Below are 13160 nucleotides of genomic sequence, written 5' to 3'. Positions count from 1 at the left end.
AAGGTGGGAGGATCCTAGAGGCCAGGAGTTTGAGACAAGCCTGGGCAACTTGGCAAAACCCCACCTCTACATAAAAATGTTTAAAAATTAGCTGGGCATGGTGGCACACGCTTGTAGTCCCAGCTACTCGGGAGGGCACATCACTTGAGTCCAGGAGGTTAAGGCTACAGTGACCTATAATCAAGCCACTGCACGCCAGCCTGGGTGACAGAACAAGACACTGTCTCAAAAAAAAAAAAAAAGTGTTACGTTGAGTGGTACATGAGAGTAGGAAAAACACTGTTTTTCTTTCCTATCTTCTAATAGTGCCCTAAATATTCCACTATTACTGTATTACCACACTTATCACATTGTATCATAATCATTTGCAGACTCGGACCTTCTCTTGTTCAGCCTCTTATTACTAACACTAACAAGTCGGGAACACAGGAAGTGGCCAAAAAACGTTTGTTGAACTCAGTAACTCATCAGATGTAGAAGTAAGACCTACAGATACTACAGAGAAACCTAAATGACTTGTAAGATGGTGACAGAGAAAACACTAATGGAGAAGCCAAGAGGGGGATCAAGTTTAGGGGATGAGTGTCAGGGTAAGAGGATGGTTAAGGTCAACATCCAAATAGAGACGTCAAAGAGGAAAAAAAAAAAAAACCAGAGAAGGAAAAAAATTCAGACAAAAATAGAGATATGGGATAGAAAATAAATCATCAACAAGTCTCATTATTTGTTCATGAAAAGAAATATTTAATAAATATGAATTTCCTAAGACTTTAGGATATGACTGTGTTTAAGAACACTATTCGAATTGCTTATTTGTATATTCTGTACAAATTGAATGGCGTAAATTCCCAACCAAATGGGTCAATCAAAACTGGGTCAACATTGGATAATTATTTGCTTTACTCATTCATTCAACAAAAAATTTATTGACTGTCTATAAGTGGGGGCAAGAGAGCAACCTGTCACGAAAACAAACAGTAAAATACAGCAAATACTATAACAAAAAAACCTCATAATGTTAACAGGAACACAAGTAACAGAATATAATGAAGGACAGATGGAAGAGGCATAATGAACATATGTCTAGCAGCTTTCCTGGAAGAAGAGGCATCTATGTTGGGCTCTTAAAAAGATAAAGTGACGGCCAGGCGCAGTGGCTCACACCTGTAATCCCAGCACTTTGGGAGGCCGAGGCAGGAGGATCACCTGAGGTCAGGAATTCAAGACCAGCCTGGCCAACATAGTGAAACCCCGCCTCTGCTAAAAATATAAAAAATTAGCCGGGCGTGGTGGCATGCACCTGTAATCCCAGCTACTCGGGAAGCTGAGTCAGGAGAATTGCTTGAACCTGGGAGGCGGAGGCTGCTGTGAGCAGAGATTGTGCCTTTGCACTCCAGACTGGGCGACAAGAGTGAAACTCCGTCTCAAAAAAATAAAAAAATAAAAAAGATAAAGTGATTTAATGAGAAGGCTGAGAAGATGAATGGTATTCTACAAAAAAAGAAATAGTGGCCAGGCACGGTAGCTCATGCCTGTAATCCCAGCACTTTGGGAGGCCAAGGCGGGCATATCACCTGAGGTTGGGAGTTCGAGACCAGCCTGACCAACATGGAGAACCCTCGTCTCTACTAAAAATACAAAACCAGCCAGGCGTGGTGGCGCATGCCTGTAATCCCAGCTACTTGGGAGGCTGAGGCAGGATAATCACTTGAACCCGGGAGACAGAGGTTGCGGTGAGCCAAGATCACGCCATTGCACTCCAGCCTGGGCAACAAGAGTAAAACTCCGTCTCAAAAAATAAAAAATAAATTAAAAAAAAAAAAGTAATAGTATGTGCAAAAGCAGAGAGATGTCAAAGCATTTCTCATTTTCATGGAATCTCCTCTTGGAGTACTATCTGTATGCTAATGAAAAATCTGATCTTTACTCTGTAGTCCTATGGTAAGAAACATCACATGTGCATTAGAATCCCCTACAGAGGCTGGGCACAGTGGCTCACGCCTATAATTCCAGCACTTTGGGAGGCCAAGGTGGGAAAATTGCTTGACATTAGGAGTTCAAGACCAGCCTGGCCAACACAGCAAGACACCCTAGGGAGCACTCCAGATCCCCTAAAGCATGTGCAGGCAAAAGGTGGGTAAACAGGCAAAAAAAAAAAGAAAAGAAAAGAAAAGAAAAGAAAATTAACTTCTGTAGAGAATAGGGAGCCACAGAAGATTTTTTTTTAGCAAAAACAGAACTTGGTCAGATCTGTGTTTCGGAAATCCAAAAGTTGGGGCATGGATCAGTGGCTAAGGGAAGAAAATCTGGAGAAAGACCAATGAAGAGGGTTAAGAAGCAACTGTAATGATGCTCCAACACTAAATATTGACTACTACTTACTTAAACATAAATGAACCACGAAAAGAGGCATATAAAGTGCTATAACTGTAATATGTGCTTTCAACACAGTTTCTGAATTCATCTCAAACATCAACTCAATAATCATAAGCAGTTACAGTAAAATGAGATCAGGTACATTAGGAAAAAAAGGGGTGGTGGAGAAGAGTAGCTGTCAAAATTTCCCTGGAAAAGTTGCTCATTTGTTCTGCAATTTAACTTTTATTTTTAAAAAGGTAAAACTACCATAACAAATAGGTTGCTAAATCAAAATTTTGAAGCTACTACAAGGCAAGCACTGCACAAAACTGCAGTACAGTCCATCATGATGATGACGATGGACCTTGAGTGCACAGATTAGGATAATTTCATTTACGTTTCAACGACGTAGATCCTGCATTTTTTTTCTCTGTTGAAACATTTTGTTAACTACATATATTTGTATTGTGAAAGTAAAAACTTGGGACCCTAATTTCACTATGCCAAAAGAAAAAAAAGTAAGCTGGAAGCTGAGTCACAAAAGAAGCTGCTTTTCCTTTTGTTTTTTGTTGGGGTTTTTTTGGTTTGTTGTTTTTGGTTTTTTTGTTTGTTTGTTTGTTTGTTTTAAGTTTTTTTTTGGAGTTTCTGTCTTGTTGCCCAGGCTGGAGTGCAATGACGCGATCTCGGCTCACTGCAACCTCTGCCTCCCGGGTTCAAGCAATTCTCCTGCCTCAACTCAGCTTCCCAAGTAGCTGGGATTACAGGCATGCACCACCATGCCCGACTAATTCTGTATTTTAGTAGAGATGGGGTTTCACCATGTTGGTCATGCTGGTCTCGAACTCCTGACCTCAGGTGATCCAACTGCCTCAGCCTCCCAAAGTACTGAGATTAGAGGCTGAGCCACCGTGCCCAGCCCCCTCTCCTTTTGTTTCTAAGCTGATAGCTACAGATAAGAAGTTAAATGTGCCCACGGGTAACTACTCAGTGTTCACCTTAACAAATACATAACCAACTATTCCCCACCTGCTCCTTTTCCTTCGCAACACGTGGATTCAGTAATGTGATAATACCCTCTCTCTTGCCCCTCCAGCCTGCTTTTTCCATTTAAATACTGAAGCCCTCAAAATCATCTTTGGAGAAAGACAGACTTGTCTCCCTGGCATGCATCCTTAACCTTGGCAAAATAAACTTCTAAATTGATTGAGACCTGTCTCAGATACTTTTTGGTTTACAGTATGTAAATAAGAATACAAAAAAAGAAAAGCATCCATCTTTTAAAAAACAATTCCTTGACTGGACATCCCCTCCAGCTACCACCCTGTTATTTAGCTTTACTTTACAGCATACTCCTTGAAGAAACTGTCTATCCCAGCAGTCTACAATTCCTTTCCTCCAATTCTCTCTTAAGCCCACTCCAATCAAGTCTTCACTTCCACCACTAAACCAGAAACAACTTGTTAAGGTCACCAATGATTTTCATATTGCTTTATCTTAGTCCTCAATCTAATAGCATCTGACACAGCTGATTACTCACTCGCTCCTTCTTAAAACATTTCACTTGGCTTCAGTGATACAACTCAGTCTTAATTCTCTTCCTTCTTTATAGGCGTGCGGCTTCTTGGTCTCCTCTGCTAGTTTCTCTCCCTCTGAAAACATTACAGGATCCCAAGGCTAACTTGTGGGACTTCTCCAGCCACATTCACTCCCTAAATTATTTTAATCCATTCTCGAGGCATTACATACTATCTCTCTGCTAATAACTGCAAATTTATATATCTCTAACCCAGACCTCTGCTGTGAACTGCAGACTTGTGCATACCCAGCTCTCTTCACCATATCTCCACTTAGATTACTAACTTAAAATGTCCAAAACTGAACTCATTACTTCCCCTGCTAAAACCCTGCTTCTTCTGCGCTCTTACCCATCTCAGGAAATGTTAACTCCATTTGTCCAGTTTTTCAGGCCAAACTCAGCCCACATTCAATCCATCATTAAATTGTTGGCTCTGGCTTCAAAATGTATACAAAATGTGGGCATTTCTCCCAATTCCTGCCTAAAATCATCATCTCCCACTTAGGATTACTGCTGCGCCTGCTAAATAATCTCATTATGCGCCACCCCTGACATTCTCTACATAGCAGCTGAGAGTTCTACTTATAACAAGTCAAAACTCTGGTGGCTCCCCACCTTTTAAAAGCCAGTCTCACTGGCCTACAACGCCATATATGATCAAGCATCCCCCCCAACCCAACCCACCTCTCTGACCTCATCTACCAATCATTTCCCCTCAATGCCTGCACTGGCCTACTTGCCACTCCTAGAACAGGTCAAGCAAGCTTCAGCCACAGGATCTTTGTATTCCAGTTCTATCTTCATCAAGTACTCTCTCTCTCCTAATATCTGCATAGATCACATTCTTTCTTCAAGATCTCTGTTCAAATACTAGTTTTTATTACAGCCTTCCCTAACCACCTTAGATAAAACAGCAGCATCACCCTCACATGTTCTTTTCACCTCTTCCTGCTTTTTCTCCACAGCAATGTAATAGATGACATATTACACATATACTTATTTTCTGTATCTTGTCATTAGAATGTAAGCTCCACAAAGGCACAAAATTTGTTTTGTTGACTGAACTATTCCTAGCAAGTGCTCGGAATACATTTCTTGAATGAATGAATGAGAAAAATCCAGACTGAGAATCTATTCTCTAAGCCAGGATTGAAGGAATTTAGAATGTAAAACATCTCAAGTCCTGGAAAAACATGACTGCAAGAAAGGCCACAACAATGGCCAAGTCTACAACTCTAGCTAGTACCAATAATAAATAAAGGTTGACAAGCCATACCATACTACTCCTAAAATGAGGAAAATATACCTGAGAAAAAATTTTAAATAAGGAAAAGAAACAAAACAAAACAGAAAGATGGCCATCCCTGCCTCCCCACCCCGAAAAGAAATATCACCTGGATGTTTCCTATAAAGTGGCCTACCAACTCTGACCAAAATATCATCAAGTCCATTCTACAGACTTAAATAGCTATTATGAATAGTCCCTGTTTTTCTAAGCTAAGGTCTTCAGAGAAAATTATTATATAACTCCCAACCCTAACACTGGCTGCCAAGAGATAATGGTCAGAGAAAGCTCTCAAATTGCCCTAAAGCACTCAGGCTGCAACGAAATATCATTAATATGATGACAACAACAATTCAAAGTACCTTCTGGTATCTGTCTTGCTTCTTTGTCCCTAGCGTATTCACTAGGGCCTTCGTCATCAAAGGTTTTGCAATCTTGACATGGGGGCCGTGTTGGGGAGGAGGGTAGGCAACTCAAAAAAACAGGACTGGAATTTAATTTTGCATTTTAAAGAAAAGCAGGGCCAGTTGTGGTGGCTCACACCTGTAATCCCAGCACTTTGGGAGGTAAAAGCAGGAGGGTCATTTGAGCCCAGGAGTTTCAGCCCAGCCTGGGCAACATGGGGAGACCCTGTCTCTATGAAAAATTTTAAAAATTAGCCAGGCATGGTGGTACATGCCTGTAGTCCCAGCTACAGGTTGAGTACAGGTTGGGAAGCCAAGGCAGGAGGATAGCTAGAGCCCAGGAGGTCAAGGCTGCAGTAAGCCATGATGACACCACTGCACTCCAGCCTGGGTCCAGAGACCCTGTCTCAAAAAAAAAAAAAAAAGAGAGAGAGAGAGAAGTAGAATGCTGGGGAACAGAAAACACTTGCTCAGATACAAGATGTCACTGGGCTTTTCAATACCAGGCACCAAAAGAGAGATCACAGAAGGACCAAAACCCTGAGATGCCCATCGTTCCTCAGCTAAAGAGCCATGCCTTGCATTTCTATTCTCACACACAGAACTCAAGATACAGGGTAGGAGACCATGCCAAAGTGAACAGCTGGGAGCAGCAATGGCAGGGAGGAGAGCAGTAACAACTACCATAACAAAGGGAAGGAAGGAGTAATCCCTCATGCTTTTTCTCTTTTCCCTTTCCCACTGTCCTTATCAAGGACAGAAACAGGGTAGATGAAAACAGGAGAAGGCAAAGAACAGAGGGTAAGGACGGCCTGAAGCAAATGGTTGTAGAAAAAAATCAATAGCAAATTCCTTTACCAAGTAACTCTTTGAAAAACAGACATATGAAGTAAGTTAGGAGCTGACCAAGAAAATTTAAAACAAGCCCCTGTCTTACGCAGCTATAAAGTACAAAGCAAACAGAGATTCTTAATTATTTGGAATAATCTGTGGCATTTTTAAGACCAACAGTCTTCAAAGATGATCCAATTATACTGAAACTAAGCTATTGATCAACTTGAAAAAATAAACAGGTAAAAAAACTTCAGTGCTCATGGATCCAACCTTTAAGAATCCTCTGGCTTCCCAATGGCTCCAAACCTTAATATAATCAACCAGAAGTCTTTAAAGGTAGAGAAGTAACTCTAGGACATTCCAAACCAATCAACTCATCAGAGAAGAGCTAAAAACTCAGAAATTACATCTCACATACTATGATTGGTCAATTCACTTAAAAAGAAAGGCCTGTTCTCATTGGTTGATCTCAATAGGCTGAATCACACCCCAGCATCAGCACCTGTAGCAAGCAGAAGTCAGAAGCCAAAGAGGCAGAAAGCCATCAGATACTCAGAGAAAACTTAAGTAGTCAATAACAACGGAAAGACAAGTTCACCCTATACAACCACAAGCAGCTTATGACAGCAGGGCACACCAACCACAACTGTTTGTAGCCTGAGGTGGCAGCATTCTACATGCTCATGTCTGTGCTAATACTTCCCTACCCCTCTGCCTCCTCCCTGATGGCTCTTCCCCCATCCTCCCTGACAGGTGTCACATTCTAGAGCTACTCTTCCTCCACCCACTCTTTCATTTTGGTAATTTGGTGTTTCCCAGTTCAGTCTCTTGACCTTTCTGTATTATTTCATCCTATATTCACTCATTCCTCTACTCAGTCCCTATCTTTGACAAGCACACAATCCAGTGGGGGAGACAGATATGTTACTAGAATAGGTACAATACATCACAGTCAACGCTGTGAAAGAAATATAACAAAGTGCTGTGAGCACATATTCATCTGTCATTACCCCACTCAATGTCTTCCAAATCAATACACTGCCTTCCCACTCTGTTGTGTATCAGTTACTAATTCCTATATATTTCCAAAATATCCCGATCTCCACTTCCACCTCAAGGTTTAGCCTTCATTTCTCACATGAATATTTCAACCACTTCCTATTATAAACATAATTCAATATATAGCCACATTGTCACATGAGCAATCTCCCTAAAAGAGATAACATACCATATCATCCCCTTGCTTTGCAACACCTAATCTTTCCAATGTCTAAGAAATGAAGTCCAAATCCTTGGCATGGATAATAAGATAATACTTTTGAAATAGCATCTTTTAAAAGCAAGCTGAGTTCCAGTTCCAATGCTTACTATCTATGTTATCCTTGGCAGGTCACAGTCTCTAAATTTTCATATCCACAAAATGAGGATACTAAAAGACCCTACCTCCTAGGGTTGCTGTGAGGATTAGGTAAGAAACTCCATGCCAAGAACCAGCAAAAAACCCAGCACTCAATGTTAACTATTATCCTGGGATGTCTCATCTATCTAGAATGGGAGTAACCTGCTCCCCAGTGGGAGCAGATTACTAAGGTTTCCTTTCATATATTTTAGAATGATTAACAATAAGAGTTAAAGACAACCCTCTGGTTAATCTTGAACAGACAAAAATTTCAATTAACCAATATATTGCTGTCATAAAAATGTTAGTTTAACTAAAACTTACCATAATTTATTAAAAAACAAGTACACATTTGTATTAAAGTTAGGTTATTTTGTTTTGTTTTCCTATTTAAGTTCAGAAAAAAGAATGAAAACATAATAATGTAGTTTTCTATAATATAAAATACACATAAATGAAATTTTATCTCAGTTGTATATTAACTTTCCAAATATATATACATAACAAAATGAATTCTAGAAGCTTAAGAAAATAAAAGTATGCATCAAACAGGTACATGGCATTCATTCTCAAAAAACACAATCAAAGGACAAAAATCACTGACTTTTTTATCTTTTTTCTTTAAAATAGAGATGGGGGTCTCACTATGTTAACAGCCCAGGCTGGTCTTGAACTCCTAGGCTCAAGCGATTCTCCCGCCTCACCCTCCCAAAGTGCTGAGATTACAGGTGTGATCCACCACACCCAGCCACACTGATTTTTTAAAAAAATATATAATATAGGGATTACCCCATCTCTATTAAAAATACAAAAATTAGCCAGGCATGGTGGCGCGTGCCTGTAGTCCCAGCTACTGGGGAGGCTGAGGCAAGAGAATCGCTTGAACCCAGGAGGAGGAGGTTGCAGTGAGCCGAGATGGCACCGCTGCACTCCAGCCTGGCGACAGAGCAAGACTCTGTCTCAAAAAAAAAAAATATATATATATATATATATATAAATTTAATAATATAAAATCTATAAAGCCTACAATAAGAAAAAATAGATCAGAAATGTTTTTCAAGAGATTAATATATTTATGATGTTAGTGCTAATGAAAATTGGTGAGAAGATTCCAATAAATTTATGGACAATGGACAAATAAAGGAGAAAATAAAACTAGAAGAATACTGCATTTGTTTGTCTATTATGGACTATGATGTTAAACTGCAAGGAACCTTATCCTCATTTTTAAAAAACAAACTTTTAAAAGCAAAAACCTATAAAGTATGATAGAAATGGTCAACCAAACTCTACTGGAGTCTGTAAATCAATATCTTTTAGAAGTAAATCTAGTAATATTTTTCGGAATTAACAAAACCTTCATACCCTCTGACTTTGTAATACTGCTCCTGGGCCTTTAGCCCAAAGGGAAGAAGCAAAATGATAAACAGCTATATACTAACGGCATTATCTGCAAAATAGTAAACAATCTAGATGTCCAATTATTAAGAAATGACATTGTAACACTGTATAATCATCTAAAGGTATAAAAACTATAGCAAAAATAAAACATCAAATATGAAAGCAAATATTAAGCATTATGTGTATGCTTTATCATATAAAATCACTAAGATATGACAAGAAATAAGAAGAAAAATTAAAAGTTTGTTTTGATTTTTAAAATTTCTTTGACCATTGTTTGTAAGATAAAAAGCCTTTTGGAATTGGTCAGGCCCACACCACTAAGTACACATTTCAACTTTTTAGAGACAGCCACAATCATCAATTTTTTCCCCCAAAATCCTATCACATAGGAGTAAGATAGGCTCCTCTCACAGACAAGCCACACAAGTAATTTTAGCCATGCTATTAGCCAGCTGCAACCTTCTTATATTAAAATCTCATTGTACCATCAGAACTTAACTGTATGTGAGATGTCCATATGGTGATCAGAAGCCACTTGTTATGGGGCATCTGGAGAGAGGGCCCCAAGCACTGAAGTTAAAACTATCTGGCTGAGAGGAATAGTGAAGGTTAGGTTTCTCCCATATCCCCAAATGAATTATCATGTTTCTCAGCCACAAGGGTTCTAAGTCCCTAGGAGTGGCAGCCATGTATTCAAAGAGGGAGAAAGTGCAAGCAGATTTGCACTCCCTCTGAAAAACTGGCAGCTCCTTCATTTCACCCCAAAGCACCATGGAGTAGTGAAAAACACACAATGATGAGGTCAGGAGATATGAGATGTAGGTGAGCCTAAGCAATCTCAAACAAGTTGTCTTTTTAGGCTGAGTTGTTTAACCGTAAAATTTTTAAAGTTGAACCAAATAATCTGTTAATTCTTTCAAGTTCAATATTCTATTGACCCTTTTTTCAGAACACATCCAAGTCGCTCACAACTCCCATTCAAATTGTAAAACAATTAAGATTTAGAATTAGGAGACTGGGGGCAAAAGTGAAATACACAGATGGTCAAAAGACCTGGACTGTAATCCCCGCCATCCCTTTCTACCTGCGTGACTTTGCGCCTCAAAATAAAGTTGTAGGACCAATGAAGCAGCAATCTTTATTGGTCATGCCCTTTTTATTCCTGTATCATAAAATGGATTTTTTTTTTAACATAACTGGAGTTTCATTCCTAACCAGCCTACAATCCCAGCACTTTGGGAGGCCGAGGTGGGCGGATCACGAGGTCAGGAGTTTGAGACCAGTCTGGCCAACATACTGAAACCCGTCTCTACTAAAAAAAAATTAGCCAGGTGTGGTGGTGTGTGCCTATAATTCCAGCTACTCAGGAGGCTGAGGCAGGAGAATCGCGTGAACCCGGGAAGCAGAAGTTGCAGTGAGCCGAGATGAGGCCATTGCACTCCAGCCCAGGCCACAGTGCAAGACTCTGTCTCAAAAAACACAAAAGAAACCCCAAAACCTGGTGGAGACAGACACATAAACAAATCATTAACTACCAGTTGACAAATACTAACTGGAGAGTGTACGAATCAGCTAAGACAAGAGGGATGAAATGTCTAGACAAGCCTCAGAAGTGATACTTTCGTAAGGTCTTCAAGGGCAAGTTGTTTACTAGGTAGAGAATTCTCAACAAAGAACACTGAAAAACCACAGAGGAAGATGTCATCTTCAGAGAACTGCAACAGTCTTATATAGAGAGGGCAGGCATAATGGTAGAAGATGACACTAGAATGGAGACAAATACCACTAATCATGAAGGACTTTGAATTTTATCGATATAGACTATGGAGAGTCACTGAAGGACTTGTAAATATGGATTCAAAGTCCCTTCCTCCAAAATAGTCAAAGGAGTTGAGTCAAAGCAACAAAAAATGCAGGTCTGAATGTGGAAAGGTAGAATTTTTACAGAATTCTTAATAGAGACTTTCGGCTTGCTTTCAGGATGGCTTCTAGTGCTTTCTTAACTATGGCTTATGCTGAAGTACGACAGTATGAATTATGGCTAAAGGGTTCAACAAAGTGTGCATTTTTAACCTGAAGATTATTTGAAGCCAATGTTGTTTAGAACACAAACGAAAACAAAAAATAATAGTAACAAGCTTTCATAAATTAAGAGAAACAGTAATAAAGTCCAAGAGGAAGAAGACTGATTTCAGGCAAACACTCAGGAATACTTACATTTTTATCACATATGGATGACGGATAAGACATGTTTTGAACCCATCTTTTGCAGGAGAGCATCTTAAGTTCCTTTTGGTTAAAGAGCAGCTGCCATCTCTAAAGTCTCTAGTCTAAAAGATGATGCTTTAAAAAAAACAACTGGCCAAATTAATAGGTTCCGTTATATTTTAATGCTCAGGAGAAAAGGAATGCCTTTCATATGGCTATTTTTAAAAGCTTAAAGCTCAATTTCTCTCACTTACAGGAGTGAGCTACCAACACTCTAATCTGAGACCACAGAGTCCCTGCATCAGTCATTTCCACTCCGCTAAGGCCTTGTCTGGGAGCAGCCAGCCTCATTGGTCGGGGAGCCCACACAGATGAATATGCAATTATTGAAATGGAAACAAGCTTCGCCACCAAGGACCACCACAAAGGAGTCCCTTCATTCCTCCTTTTACTTTATCAAGAAAGTAGGTGCATTATTTAAAAATGTATGAAAATACATGTCTAAAGAGAAGAGAGAAGATCTGAACCTACGGCAACGGTGTGCCCCACCAAAGTTTCACCTCAGGATGTGTTTTAGGGTGTGTCTTTCATTTAGCCCAGTAATTGAAAGAAAAAAAAAAAATCGAACTCATTCGGGGAGCCCCGGTACTTTCCCTATCCACCCTCACACGCAACCAGGCTCCGAAATCAGAGTGCCTCAGCCTCGCCCTGATTTCTCCTGAAAGGCGGCGGCGCCCGCGGCCCGAGGCCCCGCGCTGTCACAGCCGCAGGGAGGGCGCCCTCCGGCCTCCCGGGTCCGCGCCCGCCCCGCGTCCGGCGGCTCGCGAGGGGCTAGAGAGGCTCACCCTGGAGGCCGGGTACAGGAGGGCGCCACCGCCTCAGCCCGGGAGTCCGGGCCTCCGCCCCGCCCCGGACTGCGTGCCTGGTCTTGGGCTGCCCCCGGCGCCCGCCGCGACCCCGGCCCCGGCTCTGGCCCTGAGCCCGGATCTCACCGTGCGGAGGTCGCGCTGCCTCCTCGGCCGCGGCCCAGCTGCAGGCCGCCCTGCGACCTGCGGGCCCGAGGACGGAAGGTGAGACGAAGGGCCGCCCGTCACATCCCCGCCAGCCCCGCCGCCCGAGCCGCAGCAACCAGCATCGCGTCCGCGGCCTGAGGGAGCGCCGGACTCCAAAGCCGCCGCGCCCCCTCCCTCGGCCGGCGCCCGCCCGGACTCCGCCCTCCAGGGCCCGCGCACCGCGCACGCGCAGTCCCGCCCCGCCGCGGGCCCGTGCGCAGGCGCGAGCCTCACGGGGCTACGGGGACCGCCCCCACCGCCTGATCCGGCCTCAGCCCACCTCTGGCCCCGCCCCCAGCCCACCTCTGGCCCCGCCCCACCCTCACGCCAGGCTTTCCCAAGCTCCGCCTCCGCTTCGGGCCCCGCCCCCTCCACTGACCTTGCCTGGCCGCCTCCTGACTCAGGTTTTTGCTGGGCCCACGCAGTGACGCCAGTCTTGCGGCTGACCTCACCTCTAGCCGTCCCCTGGACTACATTTGCTGCTTGAGTGCGGTCAAACCTGACAGCTCCTCCTCCTGGATGTGAAAAGTGAGGAGTGGTCTGAGCATTGGGCATGACTGAACCACGCACCTGCCTACCGCATCAAAACACAGGATCTTGCTAAAGCTGAGGGGAAGGGGCACCCCAAGTGCTGATCTGG

The 13160-nt window shown here is 42.3% G+C and overlaps 1 protein-coding gene across 8 annotated transcripts in view; it reads right to left on the bottom strand.

Moving 5' to 3' along the window:
* The window catches only part of CCSER2 (coiled-coil serine rich protein 2), a 186123-nt gene extending 173414 nt beyond the window's left edge, over positions 1–12709 (bottom strand). For 5 of the 8 annotated variants that reach the window (XM_016918773.4, XM_016918774.4, XM_001155270.5 and 2 more), the window contains exon 1: positions 12461–12709. The gene's annotated coding sequence lies outside the window, so the exon portion shown is untranslated. Of the gene's footprint in view, positions 1–11477; positions 11604–12460 lie in introns of all 8 variants that reach the window. The other 3 variants (XM_009458836.4, XM_054659756.2, XM_009458835.4) reach the window with 2 other exon arrangements.
* Between the last annotated feature and the right edge of the window lie 451 nt (positions 12710–13160).

The sequence above is a fragment of the Pan troglodytes genome, chromosome 8 (genome assembly GCF_028858775.2).
Source record: "Pan troglodytes isolate AG18354 chromosome 8, NHGRI_mPanTro3-v2.0_pri, whole genome shotgun sequence".
Lineage (NCBI taxonomy): Eukaryota > Metazoa > Chordata > Mammalia > Primates > Hominidae > Pan > Pan troglodytes.
This window is presented reverse-complemented; position numbering and strand designations above follow the sequence as displayed.